The sequence below is a fragment of the Microcebus murinus genome, chromosome X, assembly GCF_040939455.1.
Source record: "Microcebus murinus isolate Inina chromosome X, M.murinus_Inina_mat1.0, whole genome shotgun sequence".
NCBI lineage: Eukaryota > Metazoa > Chordata > Mammalia > Primates > Cheirogaleidae > Microcebus > Microcebus murinus.
Genome location: NC_134136.1, coordinates 23493015 through 23513166, shown reverse-complemented (window position 1 = coordinate 23513166; position 20152 = coordinate 23493015).

Below are 20152 nucleotides of genomic sequence, written 5' to 3'. Positions count from 1 at the left end.
ATGTACCCACCATCAAATTGGTTTTAACTGATTAACACTTAAGTGCACATATAATAATAATGTTCATCGGGTGTTGGGCAGATGTGAGGGGAGAGGAGGGGATGAGCATATTCACATCAAATGGGTGTGCACTGTCTGGGGAATGGACACGCTTGAAGCTCTGACTCAGGTGGGGCAAAGGCAATATACACAACCTAAACATTTGTACCTCCATAATATGCTGAAATAAAAAAATAATAAAATAAAATAATAAAAAAATAAAACACATACTATTTACAAGTATACCTTTCTTCAGGAGATGTAGAACAAAACAAATTCTCTGAAGCCCTGGTCCCCAACCTTTTGGGCTCCAGGGACTGGTTTCATGGAAGACAATTTTTCCACAGACCAGATATTTGGATTGGAAGCATCTTTCAACACCAAGATCATTTTTTAATTTTTTAATTTTTATTTCAGAATATTACAGGGCTACAAACGCTTTGGTTACATATATGGCCTTTGAACCACCCAAGTCAGAGCTACAAGCATGCCCAACCCCCAGACAGCACACACCACACACATTAGGTATCAATTTACCCATCCTCTCCTCCCCTCCCACCTGCCCCAAACCGATGAATTTTAATTCCATATGTGCACATAAGTGCTGATTAAGTAGTCCCAATTTAGTGGTGAGTACATGTGGTGCTTGTTTTTCTATTCCTGTGATATTTCACTTAAGAGAATTGGCTCCAGCTCCATCCAGGATAATATAAGAGGTAGTTAACTTTTTTTTTTGTAATGGCTGAGTAGACAGGATCGACACCTCTCACCTCTCACAAAAATCAACCCACCATAGATAACAAATTTAAACATAAGGCATGAAACCATAAGAATACTGGGAGAAAATATTGGAAAAACTCTTATAGACATCAGCCTAGGCAAAGAATTTATGAGGAAGACCCCAAAAGCAATCGCAGAAACAACGAAAGTAAATAAGTGGGACCTAATCAAATTAAAAAACTTCTGCACAGCCAAGAAAACTATCATTAGAGTGAATTGGACAACCTACACAATGGGATAAAATATTTGTATGCTACACATCTGATAAAGGGGTGGTAACTAGAATCTATATAGAACTCAGGAAAATCAGCAAGAAAAAAATAAAACAACTGATTAAAAGTGGGCAAAGGACATAAACAGAAACTTTTCAAAAAACAGATAGACTAATGCCCAACAAATATATGAAAAAATGCTCAACATTTCTAATGATCAGGGAAATGCAAGTAAAAACCACAATAAGATATCATTTAACTCTAGTGAGATTGGCTTTCATCAAAATTACCAAAACAATAAATGTTGGCATAGATGCAGAGAGATAGGAATACTCATACACTGCTGTTGTGACTGCAAATTAGTACAACTTCTATGGCAAGTAATATGGAGACACAACAGAGAACTGAAAGTGGAACTACCATTTGACCCTGCAATCCCACTACTGGGTATTTACACAAAGGAAAAAGAAGACATTCTATAAAAAAAATATCTGCACTAGAATGTTTATAGCAGCACAATTCAGAATTGCATAGATGTGGCATCAACCCAAGTGCCCATCAATACACGAGAGAATTAATAAAATCTGGTATATGTATTCCATGGAGGACTACTCAGCCGTAAGATCATTTTTTCAATTTGCTTCTGTATCTTCCAATACTCTTATAGTTTCATTTAATACTTTACTCTTACTGGAATAATTTTGATGTAAAGATCAAAATAGCTGTGCCATTTTTTCCTCCCAACGCAATTAAACAGTTGTTTCACACCATTTATTGAATATCCAACATCATTAATTGCTGCCTTTATTATCTAATGCATTATTTTATATGTCCAAGCCTATTTCTGGACTATTTATTCTATTTAGAGGTGTTATTCTTGTGCCAGTATAAATCTTTTTAAACATAAATTTCTCATGTATATCTTGATATCTGGTAAGAACAGTTACTCATAAGACTAATTTTTAAGATTTGCTTAAATATTTTCACTTTTATTCCCAAATGAACTGCAATATCACTTTTATTCAAGCCCCTACCCCACCCATCAAAACGTATCGATATTTTGATTGAAGTTTGAGTTTACAGATCAATTTACAAAGAATCAGGATCTTTGTATTATTCATTCTTCTTATCCAAAGGCAAGGTATGTCTTTCCATTTAATCAAATCTTTTTAATATTCTTCAGTAGAATTGTAAAGTTTATTTGTTAAATAGCTGAATATTTTTGAAAAGCCTGTGCTTGGTTCCAACCCCTGGCCTGCCTTTTGCTTATGCTATTTTGCTTTTTTATTTTTAAATTGTCTATGCTTAGGTGTTGTGTCTTTTTTTTCCAGCTTTGAATGGGGGAAACTGTTTGCTGAAGTGTAATGTGTGAAGAGATGGGAGGAAATAAGCTCGGGCATCTCAGAAACCTCAATTCAGTTTTGTCTCATTATCATTTTCTCTCTAAATTGTCATGTTTTCTGCCAGAGGCCATTTCTCCCCTCAATTTATGGTGTTCTCTCCTTCCTCAGCCCTCCCCATCACAAGCTATGTAATGAGCTGTAGGTCAGTATAACTCAGTGAAATGCCTTGAGTTACAGGTGTTCTGTGGCGATCTAGTACAGTTAATTGCTCTTCTGACAGACTAACATCTGTAGAAATACCTCTTGCTTGTCTCTCTCCTCATGTTGAGGCAGTCTCCGGAGACTTTCAGAAAATTAAGATGATATGCTGGTATAATTTCTCCTTTACTTCAGCTCCCCTTCCATATACAGATCTGTTTTCCTTGCTGTTTTCACTGTCTGCCGCAGCATGAATCAAATGATCAGGGCTTGAACACAAGGGAATTTGTGTCCTGCCAGAAATCTATAGAAGCAAGCTACGACTCAGAGTCCTGCATTGTTTTGGTCCAAATTTCACTGTTACTGAAAGATATTCTTTTCAGTTTGTGGCTTGGGTTGTGATTATTTTTTGATTCATTGAAGATCATTTGTTCCTTTATTTTTTATTCAGATGAATCTAATGCACAGCCAGGATTGAAAACCATAGAGTAACATAGAGGGGGATTTCCAAGAGGGGGGTATGCAGTGTTTTTGAAATGTATTGACTTCAGGAAACTTTTTCTGCAGCACAGATATTAACAACTCTCCAAAACTGAATAGTGTTTCGGAAATACCAGCTTGATAGACATTGGATTTGGCCAAATAAGTAAATTAGCCTAGCTTCACCTATAGGTAAAAACACCCATAGTCACTAATTGTTCTTAAATTTTTATTTTGAGATGATTAAAGATTCACAGAAATGACAAAATCATACAGATTGTTATATAAATGGAATTATATAAATTGTAACCTTTTGAGATTGGTCTGTTTTCACTCGGAATAATAATCTTGAGATCCACCCAAGTTGTACCTGTATTAATAGGTTGTTTTTTTATTGCTGAGTAGTATATTCCATTGTGTTAGCTGTTAATCTGTGACTTTTCTATAGGAAACAAAACCAGGTGAAAGGGAAGTAGTAGGACTGCCAATAGCTAAAACCTACCATAGGGACAAAAGAGTGGATTACAGGGGCCTTCTTTCTAAACTTTGAAAGTTTTATAGTATCAAAAGCAAATGTTTACATAATGTTTACTGTATGACAGGTATGACATATTATAACACAGGTAATCCTTATTACAACTCTATTAAGTAGGTATAGTTATTATCTCTGTTTAACAGATGGAGAAACTGAGATGCAGAGAGATCGAGTAATTTGGCCAAACTCACACAAGTGGTAAGTGACAAACCCAGGCTTTAAAGTTGACAATCTGGCTGGAGTCCATGCTCTTAACTGGTATTTTATACCACCTCTACCACCTAGAAAAGCATTTCTCTTGCCCATACTCAGGACTAGATAGGGCCATGGAGGGCAGCAGAGAAGAAATAAGTACAACCTGGAGGCAAAGGGAGTACCCATACATAGAAGAAAATTAAGAATTCCGTCTTGTCTAGCAGTGGTGCCCCCCTGAATCTACCTATATAGTTCATGTCTGAGTAACTGTGTCAAGATTTATAGCTTATTGAGGCCACTGAGTAGGGGTTAGTATCCAGGTCACATCTACCATACCTACGGATATGATAAAAACTGGCTTAGTAAATTTACATTTAAATTAAATGCAGGGTAATTCATTGCCATTGAAGATTTCTTTTAGCTTTCCACTTCTTATATTTGTATTCTTTTCTTTCTGTTTTCCTATTGTTTAGTAGCAATAAATAGCCTTTAAAATCAATAGAAGTCAGAAGGAGAAAAATAAAACTGAAAAAGTGATTTACTCCTCAACATTCTTGAGAAGAACCCAAAGGGGAATTTATAAAAATAGGGCATTATAGAGGATAAGAAAACAGATTTGAAGTCTAATAGACTTGGTATTGATTCCCATTTTTGTCATTTATTGGCTTAGTGACTTTATACAAGTTGCTTAACTCCTCTATTCCTCATTTTCCCTATTTATAAAATGTAGCTGTTACTTGACTATTCCTGGAATTATTTTAAGGCTTAAATGAGATACTATTTATCAAAGACTTAGCATAGTGTTTGACATTCAGTAACTATTCAAATAATAATTAGTATTGGTATTGCTGTAATTAGAATAAATGGGTTTTACTTGGGATTCCAGGTAAAAAAGAAATCATGGTACTAAAGCTGTTAAAATATCTTACTTCAAGGGAAAATATTCTCTGTCATTCATAGATTTTGTGTAACTATTCCTGTCCTTTCCTGGATTTTTCCTCCCTAAATCAATAACTATTCACTGATTTTTGGTAAACGCTTACCTGCCTATATCATTTTTATATCTTCAGTCCTTCAAGGTCACTTTGAATTTTTATCCACTCTCAGAAGGAGTCAGTACTCTACCTAATCTGTTGCCTGACCAAAAGACTATGACAAATACATTTTTCTTTAGTAATGTTAAATGCAATAGGACCCATTCTAGAACCCTAAATCCCCATTTCTATGTTTATATCTCATAGAAAACACCAGTGAAACTGTAAAATAGGAATTTTAAAACTATTTCCAGTTTGGAATAATTTCCTCATGACCATTTTTATTTTGATCAGGGTAATAATAGGGGACAAGCAATGGGTCAATGATATTTTTGCCATCGTTTTTAAAAATGATCTTTTGGTCATGAAGTCCACTTTTAAGAATTGCTTACAGAAGTTTAAGAGAACATACGAGGTGAAAAGCAATGAATGGCATACCAGATGATATCTATTTAAAACATTTTCTCTGCACCCAGTGAGAAATGAAATTTTAGGAAAGTAGAGGTCTTTCTTGTAATATTTTCTTTAAACTATCACCACTGTTTACAGCTTCAGGTCAAATATCACAATGTTAGATATGTTAGTATTGGTATTAACTCACACCAGCCTGTCTTGCTTGAAGCAAAAATGTCCCTTTAATCCAATAAAAAACAAGGAGTTTGTTTAATGTAATAAGATGCATTACTTATAATTATTTAGGTGTACTTCAAATCTTAGTAGAATTTGTCAGTCTTTAGATTGAAAGACCAAAAAAAAAGGTGCACCAGGAAAAATAAATCATTTTTATTTATTTTTCTTATTTTATTTTATTATTTTTGATGGGTTCAGAGTACAAGAAAAGCATTTCAACATGTGTAATATAATTTTAAATATGGGAAGAATTGGATTTTTACAGCATAATAACTATGTCAGCAGGTTGCCAAGTAATTTAAATTATTTTGTGAAAAGACTAAAGCTGTATTTAATTAGTCTGAAGAGCTAGAGAAAGAACATAGCTATTTTTGAAAAATCTGTATACATGATTAAGCTTTAGGAAAATGAATACTGAATTATTGCAATTTATACTAAAGGAACAATCTTTAAGCAGCACATGGGAAAGCATCAGAAAATTTCTCTAGCATAGGGAATTCCGGGGTTGATTTTCTGAACAACAGTTCTAGAAATAAATCACATCTTCTCAAATGTTGTGATTAGGTTTGTTTAGCTTGTGTTATTACGTATTCCCACAAATATAATTATTAGTGATAAAGTAACTTCACAACAAAACAAATACTATGCATTAAGCTATAGGCTTGAGATAGTATTAACCCAGCAGTTTGATTTTCATTTTAATATATTTTTATGAGGAAGCAAGAGATCACAAATGGTATTGGCAAACCTCAATTATAGTAATATTTATATGTGAAAAGACCTTATTTCTTTTATTTGAAGCAGAAGCACTTATTTGACATTCAATGTGGCTCAACCCTATGCACTATCCTAATATTAACATGATTTTTGGTAACCAAAAGTGCTTGTGTACAATAAAGTACAGTTGAGTCAAAGTTTTGCTATTCAGGATACATTGACATATTTCTATCCAGCAAAAATGCATTAGGCTCTTTAAAAACAAAAATACCAGAATATGTTGATGTTTAAGATTCTTTACTTGGCCTTTCTTCTTTGTCCTGTAACCTTCTTTGAGATAGTTTTTCTGAGGATACATTGTACCGAAAGAAAGGTAGAAGAGAGAAGACTGGGTGACAGTCTTCATTTGATTTTGGAATGTTTTTATATTCTCAATTAAAGATCATACTAACACCATTTATAAAACAATGTATAAAGTGAATAACAAACTTAGGAGAAGACTATTTGTAAAAGAAAGGAATGGGCAATTCAGAGAAATACAAAATGCTCATCTGTGCTAATAATTAAAAAGATGAAAATTGTAATAATAATGAGAGACTACTATTCACTTGTTTTGTTGACAAAATTAAAATAACGAAAATCCCATAAGTGTTCCAATATGTGAAGAAAATGCACTGTCACATGCTGCAAGTGGAAAGGTAAAATAGTACATTTTCTGGAACACTATTTGATAATACTTAACAAAAAACTTAAAAATGTACATATTCTTTGGCCCAGAAAATCTTCAAGGAATTTCTCCTAAGGAAATAATAATGATTAAAAACAATTATAATACCGTTCATTTCAGTGTTGCTTATAATATTGAAATATTAGAAATAATTTAAATATCCACAAATAGGAGATTCTGTTTATAAGTTATGATTTATTCATAATGTTGAATAATATGAAAGCATTTAAAGTAATAATGTAGCTCTATACTGACATTGAAAGCTAACATAAATTGTTTAATGAAAAATGTCAAAAAACATGGAAATGTATGTATGTATCCTTAATGATGGGGGTGCATTCTGAAAAAGGTGCCATTAGATGATTTCAATGTCATCATTATTTGAACATCATACGGTGTACTTATACAAACCTAGGTGGTATAGCCTACTACACACCTAGGCTATATGGTATGGCCTGTTGTGCCTAGACCACAAACATCTATAATATGTTACTGTACTGTATACTGTAGGCACTTGTATAATAACAATGGTGAGTAGTTGTACATATAAACATAGAAAAGGCACAGCAAAAATGTGGCATAAAATATATAAAAAAAAATGGTACACATGTATAGGGCACTTACCCTGAGTGGAGCTTGCAGGACTGGATGTTGCTCTGGGTAAGTCAGTGAGTAAATGGTGAGTGAATGCAAAGGCCTAGAACATAACTGTATACTACTGTAGATTTTATAAACACTGTACACTTACACTGCATTAAATTTATAAAATTATTTTCTTTATTCAATGATAAATTAACCTTAGCTTACTGTAAATTTCTTACTTCATAAATTTTTAATTTTTAAAAACTTTTTGGCTCTTTTGTCATAATACTTAGCTTAAAACACAAACACATTTAATAGCTGTACAAAAATATATTCTTTATGGCCTTACTCCATAAACTCTTTCTATTTTTAAAGTTTTAAATTTTATTTTTAGTTTTTAAGCTTTTTGTTAAATACTAAGACACAAACACACATATTAGTCTAGGCCTACACAGGCTCAGGATCATCATTATTACTGTTGTCTACTTCCACAACTTGTCCCACTAGTAGGTCTTCAGGGGCAATAACATGCATGGAGCCATCATGCCTTCTTCTGGAATACCTTCTGAAGAACTTGCCTGAGGCTGTTTCACAGTTAACTTTTTTGTGAGTAGAAGGAGTACACTCTAAAATAACATAAAAGTATAGTATAGTGAATATATAAGCCAGTAACATAGTTGTTTATTATAATTATCAAGTATTATGTAATGCACATAATTGTATTTGCTATACTTTTATGTGACTGGCAGTGCAGTTGCCCTATGATGGTATGATGGCTACAATGTCACCAGACAATAGGATTTTTTCATATCCATTATCTTATGGGACAACCTTGGTATATGTGATCTGACATTGACTAAAACTTACTTATGTGGTGCACAACTGTATATATAAATTATGTATATTACACAAACATGTTGATATTGGTAATCTGTATGTTCTGGAGTTTTAGGTAATTTATGTTCATGATTTTTGGTATTCTAAATTTGATATAATGATCAGATCTTATTGTTGTTATGAGAAAAGGCGTAGTGGGAGAATCAGGAACATGTTAGAGTATAGTGGAGGTGTATGGAGTTAAGAGAAAATTATGTGGAGCTATAGAGTCAGAAAACACAGAATCGCAAAGGTCCTATATAGGCACATATTTGAGCTATGCAATAGTGGAAACTGATTTTAACATAATTCATTAAAAGAATACACACAGGCACACAGGTGTTGTACCCTTCCCAGCAGTCACCTTAAGAACAAATACTTATTCCGGTAATGCTGGCACTGCATTGGTGGTTCGGTGGTAGAATTCTCGCCTACCAGTAATGCTGGCACAAATAGAATGTTAGAGGTTACTTGCTGCTTCATTTCCTAGGTGATAAATCTTATGCTTATTGCATCTAAATACTATCCAAAGTTACACAACAGTTAATGGGAGTTCACAAAACAATGCTGCTTTCTCTTCCCATTTTTGGGGTAATTAACTATTACTATAAACCCAAGTTTTTCCAACCTCTGACCTTCAATGGTTACTTTTCCCTTTCAATACCCAAATAACCTAGTCTCAGTCTTCCTTCCCAAGTAACCTAAGTAACCTGACCAAGTAACCTAGTCTCAGCCTAGTTTCCTTTCCCAAGTGTTTCTCAGAGACAGTAGATAGTGCTGTTACATATTCCAAAAGTGTGTCTGCTTGTCAATTATGAGTTCTTGCTTAGGATAGGTGTTTTCAACTTTTCTGCTACTCATATTGTGCTGCTTCACAAACACTTCTCCAAGCTACTGTCACTTACCCCAATCCACATTATACTAAGAATTAGCAAACTAATAATTAACACATCACATTAAAAAATAATTCCCTAAATCACAGTTAATATCAAACTCTTGTACTTAACAAAATTTTATTGATGGTTTGGGGATAGCAGAAGGAAATTACCAGACAGCAAAGGAAAATTTAAAACTATCTACCAGAGATCCACTGTTCTACACCTTTCCACAGGGGTCCCTTAGAGCAGTCCTGATGCCAAGTATTTTTCAAGTGCCATCTTATTTCCCATGCTAAGAATCCCTTTGATCCTCTCCTTCTTTAAAGATAGACATGGTTCCCATTGTTCTTGGAGGGTGGAATAAAAAGAGGATCTTCCACTCTCCCAGTCAAAGGCCTGTTGTTTTCTCAATAGGAAAGTTGAAAAAAAATGTTGCTTTCAGCAGAAAACACACTTTTACTTACCAAAACTGATCTAGCCACCATGTTCTAGATAAAACAGTTACAGAAGTGCATTTCTTAGTCTGGATTATTCAGATTTATGTGGATTATGTGACTTTCCTTCTATGAACCAACAAAAGAATTTTAAATTACCAGGCCGAAACCATCTTTTCAGCCACCTCTCTGTTTCTCCCTATCTCTTTGTTTCAGCTTTTCTCTCTCACTTTCTCTAGTGTTCCAGTTTCTCTTTAGCTCTCTCTACCTTCACTTTTATCTCTCTTGTTTCTTTCATATGTTGTCTTGCTTTTGACTTCCCAAACAGATGGTTAAGTCTACTTTGGCTTGGCTACTGCTTTTCTATAGCAATTTTCATAGTTAAGTGTACTTTAATCTGTGAAGATGAATTGGAAATCTCAGGCAGGGGGCTGTTTATTTTAATTCTAAATTGGGCATAATAAGAATATCAATCAAATTAATCTGTTTCTAAAAAATCCCAGCTGAGGAAATGAATACCCAACAGAGATTTCTATGTCTTTATAAAATACAAAATAAACAGTAGCACCATCACTGGCAGACAATACCTGAAAAAATTCAAATACTCCAGGCACAGCAATCAAAATAGAATAAATTTTGATGTTGAACATAGCTCACACCTTTTTTACATTCTTCACTCTATGATTTCAAGTTCTCTAGTCAGTAATTGGATATGTTTTCTACAGTTGCTAAATCCTAAAACAAGTATATGACTGTTTATTTTAAATAATACTGAATTAAAAGGAACCAGCACTTCTCCTCTCTACTTTCCCTCATGCCTCTCTGCAAGATCACAGAGGAAACATCAAGAATGTCTCTCCTTCTTCCAACCCACAACGTTATTTATTCAATTATTTTGTTTTTCTATTATTTTGAAAAGAAGACCTTAATTGAGATAAAATTCATAAACATTACAATTTACCTTTAAGAGTTACATTTAATGGCTTTTAGTATATTCACAGAGTTGTGCAACTCATCACCACAATCAACATTTTCATCACCCCATAAAGAAATCCTGTACCCATTAGTAGTCACTCCCCATTTTCCCCCAATCCCTCTCCTTACTTTCCAGCGCTAGGCAACAACTAATCTACTTTCTATCTCTATAAATTTACCTATTCTGGATATTTCATACAAATGGAATCATACAAAATATGACCTTTTGTGACTAGCTTCTTTCACTTAGCATATTTCTAAGACTTATCTATATTATATCATGTATCAATACTTCATTCCTTTAAATGGACAAATAATATTTTATTGCATTGATGTACATGTCTTTTTTTTAATCCATTCACCAATTGGTGACATTTGACTTGTTTCCACTTTTTGGCTCTTATATAATCCTACTGTGAACATTTGTGTGTAAATATGTTTTCATTTCTTTGGGGTATAAATAAACCTAGGTTGGAATAAATAAACCTAGTTATCATATGATAACTCTATGTTTAAACTTTTCAAAGAAGTTGCACGATTTTACATTCCCACTAGCAATGTATGAGGATTTCAATTTTTCAATATCCTTAATAACACTTATTTTCTTTTAAAAAAGTTTTATACTATTTTTATTATAAGTGATACATAGTGATTATACATATTTATGGGTACAGTGTGATGTTTCAATACATGCATACGACGTGTAATGAGCTACAGGGAGGGTTTTTAATATTCAAAGAACACTGAGGAAAGAAATTGCGGAGGTCACAAACAAATGGAAAAACATTCTATGCTCATGGATCAGTAGAAGCAACATTGTTGAAATGTCCATACTACCTAAAGTGATTTAGAGATTCAATGCAACCCTCATCAAAATACCAACATCATATTTCACAGATCTAGAAAAAATAATCCTTTGCTTCATTTGGAACCAGAAAAGAGCCCAAATAGCCAAATCAATCTTAAGGAAAAAGAACAAATCTGGAGGCATCACATTACAAGACTTCAAACTATACTACAAGTCTATAGTAACCAAAATAGCATGGCATTAGTACAAAAATAGAGATATAGACCAATGAAACAGAAAAGGAAACTCAGATATAAAATGATCCACTTGTAGTCAACTGATCTTTGACAAAGCAGACAACAATATACATTGGGGAAAAGAAGCCCTATTCAGTAAATGGTGCTGGGAAAATTAGATAGCCACACACAGAAGAATGAAACAGGATCCATATCTCTCACCACTCAAAAAATTAATTCAAGATGGATAAAAGATTTAAATGCAAGGCATAAAACTGTAAGAATTCTGGAAGAAAATGTAGGAAAAACTCTTCTAGATATAAGCCTATGAAAAGAATTTATGACTAAGACCCTAATGGCAGTTACAGCAACAACAAAAATAAATAAATGGGACTTGATTAAAAAGCTTCTGCATAACTAACGAAATAATCAACAGAGTAAATAGACTAAGGTGATTTTTCCCATGCTAATTACATAAGTAGTGCTGGGCTAAAGGAGAGGGAGGTAGGAGGTATACTATTTTGTTGGTCAGTATCTTTCTAATATACTGTGCAAGGGCAAGGCTTATTCCTGGAAGCAATATTTAAGGAGTATGCTACATATACTACTATACTAGGTCTGCTGTTCAGGTGGTTATTATAAATAACTCTGTTGCAGTAATTCTTTGGGGAAAATATTTAATGTCACAATCTAATGTCCTAGCATACCTGAGCCCATTATGCTAATGATCTATCAGTTAGCCGTTTCAAATATTTCACACAACCATGTCCTGCCTACCCCAGGAGTGTTGTCTTAGCAGGATTAGTGCTAATAATCACCATTTTAATGACCTGTAACCAGTAAAACCAGTGTGATCATTTATTCTATGTGACAACTTGAGTGGGCCATGGGTGCCGAGATATTTGAACAAATATTATTCTGGGTTTGTCTACGAGGGCGTATTTGGATGAGATTAATGTTTGAATCAGTAGACTAAGCGGATTGCCCTCCCTAATGTGGGTGGGCCTCATACAATCACTTGAAGGCCTGAATAGAAGAAAAAGGTTGAACCTCCTTTGAGTAAAAGGGAACTCCTACCTGACTGCCTTCCAGCTAGAGTATCCAATTATTTCCTGCCTTCAGATTCAAACTCAATCACTAGCTTTTCCTGGGTCTCAAGCCTCCCAATCTTCAGATTGGAATTATACTATTGACTTTTCTAGGTCTCCAGCTTGCTAAGTGCAGATCCTGGTACTTGTCAGCCTCCATAATCATGTAAGTCAATTCTTTATAATAAATCTCTCCTCCCTTTTATATAACTCCAGAGTTCCTCCCTTTTATATAACTCCAGAGTTCTGATTCTCTGGAGAACCCTGACTAATATTAATAAAACAAGTATCCTACCTTTTCTTCATGGTAATTCTTCCCCCTACCCCTATCCCCACTTTGAGAAAATTCTTTTTCTCCCTCATAACTCTTATGCAGCCTGCCACCTACAACTACCCTTCTGGGAGAGGCTATCCTCGGTGACTCTTAGAGGTCTGACATCTCCCATTCTAATAAAGGCTTCTCTCTCTCTCTCTCTCTCTCTCTCTCTCTCTCTATATATATATATATATATATATATATATATATATATATATAATATATTATATATATTATATATATATTTTATATATTATATAATGTGTGTGTATTTTGAGGCTTTGGTCTGTCTACCACCACATAAGCAATACCCCCCTACTCACTTGTTATTTTGCATTTCCCAGGAATTTCTAATTCCTCTAACAATATTTGGCCCATCTCCTGGCATCTTACTTCAAAATCAACTCTTTGATTTAGCTGGTAATTTTTCTCACTGAAAAAAGGATAAACAAGGTTCATCACTGTCATGTTTTCTCCTCTGATTATGCCTCTGCTACACATATATAAGACAAAAATGGTTTAGGAGTAAGACAGACCTAAATTCAAGGTGAATATATGTGAGGCAACTTAGTTTAACTTTTGTAAGACAGATTCTTATCAGTAAATGAAAATAATGATGGCACCTGCTTTATAGAACTGTGTGGAATAATTGAGATGATATGCAAAACACAACACAGGTTCTCTGCCACATAGTAAATGATCAATAAATTATAACTATTATTAATACTAATGTTAGTGTTATATTTAATAGGCTAAGGAGATGAATTAAATTAAATTCTATCTCTGTTCTCTCCAGCTTCTTGCCTAGTTTCTAAGATATATTTTGTTAGCCCTACATACGAAGTGATTCTTTGGAAAATATGGGTCATTTTGTTTCCTTCTACCTACAGAGAATACACACACAGATTAAAAACATTTACAGGGGTTTTCAGTAAATGAAGTTAATCTTTTAGAACCTGTGATGAATCTAGATAGACACCAAGAAGAGTTATTTATGGCGATAGAAGCAGAAATAAAATTAATTATTATAAAGTGCATGCCTAAGATATTCTAAATGAAAATTCTGATCAAATATAAGGGAATTGCAAATGTAATTTTACAAAGTAGACAACTTTATCATTACCTATCATAAAACAGTACCTGTCCTTGAGGAGTTTCTGAACAAAGAGAAAGTTATTAATGATGATATATTCCAGCTGTTCAAGTAGATCATAGCATGTATTTTTATAAAAGTCAACATTTATATGTGGATAAGATTTAAAATTTTCTGCTATACATAGACACATGTATATCAGCAAAATGTTAATAGTATTAAACTCTAGACATCAAAGAATATTTATCCTTTTTAAATGATTTATTTTTATTACCTTGTTTCACTTGATTTTGATTATTTTCAACCTTTCATTTTCAAATGTGACAGGCTTTGGGTATTCAAATGTAGAGAACCCCCTCCTTTCATGAAATGGAAGAATTCAAATGATCATTAGAACTTCAATTTGTTCAGAGAGAAAAGTGAACCTATTAAGTTATATCTTGGCAATATTGAAAGATGATTGACCCGTGTTCTGAATAAGCCAAACAAAGAAAAATACTTTATTTTTAGTGATCAAAAGTTTCAAGAATTGGTGTGGGTTTTGTCCCTGAATTAATTTTTATGGAGAAAAGTAGTACTATGATCAATCCCTGGCCCATCAAAATGTCTTTTTTTTCCTTAATCTTTGCAAAACAACTTGGTGTTTTAGGATACTCATAGCTTTGGAGTGACTATACCCAGGATTCAAATACTGCTTTTCCAGTTATCAGTTATATCATCTCAAACAAGGGAATCATTTTTAAAACTAGTGCATACATAGAGTTCTGAGTCACGCCTCTTTGTTTATATTCTCTATACTATTTATTTTTCTTTTGCAGTCAAATTTTGAATATATACATACAGGAAAATTATTCATATTATTAAACTGAGTTTATTATAGGACACTTGTTAGAAAACTTACAACTAACAAAATACCAGAGTATGAATTAGGAACTAGTAGCTCATATATTTTATATACTTTGGGATTCAAATATATTTCCAACTGTTTTAAAAAAATTAGTTTGACAGTCCTAAGACATAATTTTGGCCACTTACATGAAAATACAAAAATGTTGTGACACAAGATCTTCCCCAGACAGGAAACATACTTGTTGAGCAAAACAGTTTCCTTAAATATTTCACTAGAGATATGTTCTCTTCAAAATATATTTTATATTGTCTACTATTAACTCTAAGAATGTGGGCCAGCAGGCCTTATTTGCTGTAACACATTATGACAATTGAGTATAAGGTAGGTAGCACTGTGGTTTTTGTCAGTGGTTTCTTGCCATCCTCAGGGTTGGGTTAAGCCATGACAACTCAAGACAACTAAATATTTTATTCCTAGCCTATTATCTGGTGTGTGTCATTGTGTAGATATAACATAATAATAGTAACAATAACATATCTTCTCTAAATCTTCTAATACTTCCATGAAAAGTATATTATATTTCACAGAAGTGTTCCATTTTATGGGATATACCTGTAGAAAATGAATCTTTTCCTAAAAGCTGAGATTTAAGATCTTTTTAGAAGTCTCTATGGTACAAATCTGTTTAGAGATTTGCATGCAAGTTGAAGATTTCCAGATTAGAAGTGTGCCAGTGAAACAAGTCTCATCAAATAACACTTTGGCTATTTTTTGCATTTTTTTCTTTTTAACTCTGCAAGTGATAAACAGGCTTTCAGTAAGGCAAAACTATTTGATATTTAAAGAGAAATATTCATGGAAATACCTATTAGGGAGGTGAAGAGTATTCCAAAGAGCAATGCAGGATGTTTTGATGTAATTTGGAACGTCTGCATAAGCAAATATATTGTACTTCATCCTGTCTTATCTGGTCTATAGTATTATTTGTCTTTAAAAAATAATACTCTTGTTTTTAGTGTGTACAGAATGTTTTGTGTTGAACCAGTTAGTTCTCTCTATCATTGACCAGCTCACCTGATCACCAGAGCACCTTTCATCTAAATCCTGCAGCCAACTCTCCTCAAAGTCCCCACCATCAGTTTATTTGCCTGTAGGAAAGATGAAATACATAGATATTACAAATTTCAGCAAGAGAAATTGGGCTTATCTCATGTCCTGGATAATTCTTTCGACAGCTATCAATGTTAAAGGTCAACTCTCCTTCCAGGACATCTGTTGTAACAACAAATATCTGTATGATAAAAAATGTTAAGTCTTATCTAGGGACTCATTTATTTTAGTCAATATCCAGTACAGCAAAATTCTCTTGCAGTAAGTTGCCACAAGATTTAATCTAGATATATTGAAATCACTTTTCCATATATTTTCTGAAAATATCCAGATATAGATACTGAAAAAAACAGTCAGTCTTATCTTAGCTTTATTCTTCTACTCATAAACTAGTTTGGTTTGACCTAATTATACTGAAAATAAGGAATAACTGTGAATATTCTGGAATAAATACCTGTGAAAAAATGATGCTCTGAGATTTTCATACCAAATTACAGTTCCCCTCTGAAAGTGTGCATTGCATATAATTTCCAGAATATTACAATTTGAAGCAGTAGCAGATATACAAAGTAGTTCAATTACATAGTGTTTCAGCATTGAAAATGAAGGTTTTAGTGGTTATTTGGTGAAAAACTATCACAGAAGATGACAGTTAAAACCTGAAAGCAATTGATTCAATTTAATCATTAGCAAGAATAAGGTTATTGTTGGTTTTCAGTACTTTTTTTGTTGGAGTGAAACCAGCATGGGAAGGCTTAGTTTGGTGAATAAAATAGATAAGAATATATCCAAACTGTTTTTAAGTGTACAATGAATTGCAGATAAAGTATAACACAATTCTGGGAATCTTCTGTTTAAGTAAAATGCAGTAACAAGATTTGTGATTCTGTACATTTTGGGCCTACATTTATAGTTTGCTAAATCTTCATCAGTGTTGTTATCTATGAAATAGGTAGATTAAAACTTCTACAGGTAAATTTCAACCTTGGAAGCAAAAATATGTTTTTTTCTTTTTTGAGACAGGTCCTTACTCTGTCACCCAGGCTAGATTGTAGAGGTGTCATCATAGCTCACTGCAACTGCAAACTTCTGGGCTCGTAATTCTCTTTCTTCTGTCTCCCAAACAGTGAGGAGTACAAGCATGCTTATCTAATTTTTCATTCATTCATTCATTCATTCATTCATTCATTGTAGATACAGGGTATTGGCCTTCCTCCAGCTGTTCTCAAACTCTTGGTCTCAAGCAATGCTATCACGTCAGCCTCCCCATGTGCTAGGATTACAGGCTTGAACCACCATGCCCAGCCAGAAGCAGAGAGTTTATTGTAATATAATAGATTCATCGTGCTCTTTCTTAATTAAGGATGGAAGAATGTCAAATTTAAAAAGGTAGAGGCAAAGAATTCAAACAGCAAGAAAAAAAAAAAAACACCAAAAAGTGGACAAAAGACATGAGCAAAATTTTTTCAAAAGTAGACAAATGGACAAAAAACATATGAAGAAATACTCAATATCACTAATCAAAAGGGAAGTGCAAATTAAAACTACAATGGGATACCACCTTACCCCTGTCAGAATGGCCAATTGTAAAGAGTCAAAAAACAACAGATGCTGGCATGGTTGCAGAGAAAAAAGCACACTTATGCACTGTTGGTGAGACTGCAAACTAGTACAATCTCTATGGAAAATAGTATAGAGATTCCTCAAAGAGCTATAAGTAGACCTACCATTCAATCCAGCAATCCCACTACTGGGTATCTACCCAAAGGAAAAGAAGTTATTTTATCAAAAAGATACCTGTACTCAAATGTTTATTGTGGCACAATTCACAATTGTAAAATATGTGGAATCAACCTAAGTGCTCATCAATTCATGAATGGATAAAGAAAATGTAGTGTATATATATACCATGTAGTACTACTCAGCCATAAAAAGAAATGAAATAATGTCATTTTCAGCAACTTGGATGGAACTGGAGATCATTATCCTGAGTGAAGTATCTCAGGAATGGGAAAACAAACACCACATGTTCTCTCTAATAAGTGGGAGCTAAAAAATGAGTACACATGGACACAAAAAGATATAAAGGACATTGGAAACTAAGAAAGGGGAAGGGAGAGGGTTGGAGGGGGTGAGGGATAAACACTTATTAATCGGGTACAATGAACATCGTCCTGATGAACACTGAAAGCCCTGACATCAGCATTATACAGTGTATCCATGTAATAAAAGTATTTGTATCCCCTTAATATTTTGAAATAATAAAAATAAATAAGATAGAGGTGAGCAAGTTTTATTCAAAGTCCATTATAAGCACTTTTCCATTAGATTCGGTTAATCCTCTCAATTTTTTTATTCTGAAAATTATGTATTCTCTTCTGTGTACTATAGTACATTGGGCATTTCCCCCTGTTGTTTCATATGATGATATTCATTATTTTATAACTCTCTAACAAGCTTCTTCTTGACTTAAAGAGGATCTAATAATGCACCAGAAACTTTAAAAATCTTTATGGCAAGAAATACACAATTCTGTATCTCAACTATTACATTTAATTTCTCTTAAAATTCTAAAACAAATACATAAGCAAGAAGAATATGTATACATTAATGCCTATCATCATAGTTCCTAAGAGGTGAACATTTACTTCCACAGCCCATAACACAGTAGTCTAAAATAATTTGGATACAGATTAATAGCACACATACATGGTTGCTTCATAATTCTTTTTATTTATGTATTTACTTGAGACAGTGTCCCACTATGTTGCCCAGACTGGCATCAGACTTCTAGGCTCAAGTGACTTTATATTTCCAGAACTTAAGTCTGCTGCATACTATATGGCATGAAACTGGTAGCCTTCTTTTATATCTTTGAGTCATAAATATGTATTTTAGGTTGACCAAGTTGAATTTAGCATGTTTAAAATATATATAACTGAGTCCAAATTCCATTGCTAAGCGAGTGTTATTTTAAAAAATCTTTATAATACGATATATATTCAGACTAGATGAGGCATCAAATTTGTGAATTCAGAAAAGAAAAACTAATTTTGAAATTATAATTAAAAGTTATTCATTGCTTTAAAATTTTGCCTTTAAAATATATAGAATTATAATATTACACTGAAATAATTCAATTAACTCAATTACATGACAGATAATACTAAACAGGTAGTAGGAATCATATATTTAGTTTTACTAAAATAGCATTTCTTATATATCTAATATGTGTTCACCTAACATTTATGGAGCACTTCTTATGTGCCCAACTCTGTGCTGAGTACTTCACAGACTGTGTTAGTTAAGCGAGGGTATACTCCAACACTACATGTATAAATAAGTGTAGAAGGCGTGGATGGACTCAAGCATGCCAGAAATATTACTTCATTTTCTATATTAATGTAATCTCTGCTTCTTAGTCTCCATTTCATATGAATGGTGCTAATTTAAGCTCTCATTTTTAGGGTTCCCTACCCTATAGAGTTTATGCTACACTTTTAAGGTATCATACTTTGGTGAGAGACTCTGGTCTTCAGATATCTGACTACACAGATAATGCTGAGATGCTCATTATCTGAGGCTGAATGAGTATGTCAGGTATAGGGACACACAGCTGGTTTTGTGCTAAATCTGGATATAGGAATCTTTGCTTAACTTCATGTGTGGAGTGTCTCACACTCCACAGCCATTCCCTTCCAGGACTTGTTACCTCTTTGACAGTGCTGACAGGAAGCAGAGCTAGAGGAACCTCAAGCATTTTTCTCTTTCTTCCTCCACACCTTGGGAGGTTTTTTTTTCCCCTAGATTTTTATGTGTATGTCCAGACTTCAGAGAAATCTAGGAAGCTCATTTTTCACGACAATATAGTGGCCAATTGCTCAGGCCTTAGAATCAGACAGATTCTATTAAAGTTCAAATTCTTAACTTCACCATTTACTGGATGGCTGGTTAATGGTGAATTTATCTTACCTCTTTGAGACTGTATCCTCATATTTAAATTGTAGATTTGAAAAATACCTATCATAGATATGTTG